General features: G+C 42.6%; 1 pseudogene; it reads right to left on the bottom strand.

Annotated features, from left to right (window-relative positions):
• The window catches only part of LOC102476229 (protein SDA1 homolog), a 4,255-nt pseudogene that overhangs the window by 1,490 nt on the left and 398 nt on the right, over positions 1-2,367 (bottom strand).

Below are 2,367 nucleotides of genomic sequence, written 5' to 3'. Positions count from 1 at the left end.
ATCACCCCCCAGGGGGAATGGCCACGCCACAATCCCTTCTCCTCCATTCTCCTCTCGGGATCTTGGGCACGCACGCACATGTGCCCAGCATGAGTTTAAGCCAAAGGGTCCAGGACCCGAACCACGGTCGACTACGTGGGAATCCAGCGACATAGCCATTACACTAACTGCTGGTCCTACTTCGTTCTTTTTCAAAAGTGCATCTCATAGAGTCAGCTACTTTTCTTGGAAGGAACGCTTATTTTTTTTGACCAGACGTTCTAGTGACACTGCATCACCATAAAGTTCTGTTTTTTCTTTTCTTTATTTGTGGAAATGGAGAATGGATTCATTTTGGTTTTCTTTCTCCTTTCAGTCTGTCTTACCAGCTATTGTGGTGACTAGTCTTGTCACCAGGTCAGATTTTTTTTTTTTTTTTTTTTTTTTTTGTGAAGGTGTTCAATGTCCCGAAGAGAAAGTAACTTTCTCCTGGGCTCCTTGTCACTATCTATTTCAATACATTTCCTCTTTTGGGCTTTCCTGGGGGCAGCATCAAGTTCTTTCCTCATCTGAGCCATGCAGATTTTCTGAAAGTCTTCCTGCATTAAAACACAGCTAGTGCTGATGGCAGCAGCTTTGGCTTTCTGCTCCTCCATGGGCACGCTGCTCAGCATCTTGGTGATTTCTTGCTGTTCTTTGTCAGAAGAGCGGGACACATCATCCCATTCACCATCCTCCTCCTCCTCACTGAGACTAGTACTTTCCCATCCACCTTCATCATTTTCAGCAGTATCTTCTTTCTCAACTTCCAGAACTTCTGCTCCTAGAATGTAATCTTGAGCATCTACTTCCCCATTATTCTTGTATGCTTGCTACTGTGGAGGCCTCTGTAGGCTTTCCCTAAAATTTCTTCTGTAACACTAGAGGATTCAGCGTTAGGAAGAGTTGAATCAGATTTCTAGCAGACATCATTACATTCTTTATTTTTAAGAGAGATTTTTGCTATAGGGTGCGTGCACTCATCAGAGAGACAGAGAGAGAGAGAGAAAGAGAGAGAGAGAGTGACAGAAAGTGAGAATCATCCCCCGGGGTGATGTCCACACCACAATCCCTTCTCCATTATTCTCTTGGGATCTTGGGCATGCACACACATGCACCCAGTGTAAGTTTAAGCCACTGGTTCCGGGACTTGAACTGCAGTTGGCCATGTGGGAGTCCAGTGATATAACCATTATGCCATTTGTAGGTCCCCTGTCATTAAATTCTTATCTCTGTGTGCTTCATACTGAGCCAGGCCTTGGAGAAGTTCTTTGTTCATGGCTAGAAAACAGTGAGCTGTTCTCTTATAGCATTGATTCCTACTGTCATGACTTCCCCAGAATTCTTGTTGGCGACAAAATTGTCGACCACAGTCATGAGCAGTGATTGAATGATCTCTGAGAGGCTTGTGCAGTAAACAGAAGGATCTCTGTTACTTGTCTTTGGTGGGGCTGCAGAAACCTTTACGCAAAGGGATAGAAGTTGAAGAGAAAAAGCTCATGAATTACCACCAATCTGGAGATGAGGTTCATGAGCATCATTTTCACTTCAAATCTCTCCTTCGAGCTCTCTAGCTGCTTTAGTAGTTTTCCTGTAAAATCCTGAATCAAATGAATAGCTGAAAAGGGAAACACCTCTGGGTTTTTTTCTTCTTCTTTTGTTTCTTGAACACTTTCACTGCCTTTTGTAACTTCTTGTTTTTAGAGCTTTTCTTCCCTGTGGCGTACTGCACCAGCAGGTGTCTTGCGGTTGGTCTTTCATCCTCAGACTCTGAGTGGCTGTCCTGTTTCTCATCTTCATCTTTCCCAAGGAAAAAGGTCAAAGCAGCAACTCAGCTCTTGGTGACCCTACAGTGAGATAACACTACAGTTCGACAGTTTTGGCATCATTCCGGAGGTTTCTTCTGCAGAGTTTTATCATCACATCCAAAGAGATCTTGGCCATAGTGGCATTGCTCTCTCTCTCAGCATGGTGTACATGACGTTCTGCAATACTATATTCACTTTATTGATTTTGTGTTTTGCATTAATATCTCGATATCAGTCATAATATGTGTGTAGAAAGTCTTCCATAGATGTTTACCATGGCAACACAGAAGTTCAAAGATGAGTTCCAGCAACTTGATGGATTGATGAGGTTCTTATTTCTCAGCAAGATCAACGCTTTGCAAAAATGTCATTTGAAGATCTGGATCTAAGAAGTGTAACTGTAGGAGAGATGATCCTTCGGCTGTTGAAGAAAATTACTTAGATATTCTGGGTAGCACTGGGCAAGCTGTGCCATAAACATCACCAGTTCTGCCAGTTCTTTTTTCTTTTTTCTTTTTTTTTTTTTTTTTTTTAGAGGTTT

Source organism: Tupaia chinensis, unplaced genomic scaffold (genome assembly GCF_000334495.1).
Source record: "Tupaia chinensis unplaced genomic scaffold, TupChi_1.0 Scaffold148557_1, whole genome shotgun sequence".
Taxonomy (NCBI): Eukaryota; Metazoa; Chordata; class Mammalia; order Scandentia; family Tupaiidae; genus Tupaia; species Tupaia belangeri.
Note: the sequence above shows the minus strand (reverse complement) of the source record. Positions and strands in the feature narration are given on the sequence as shown.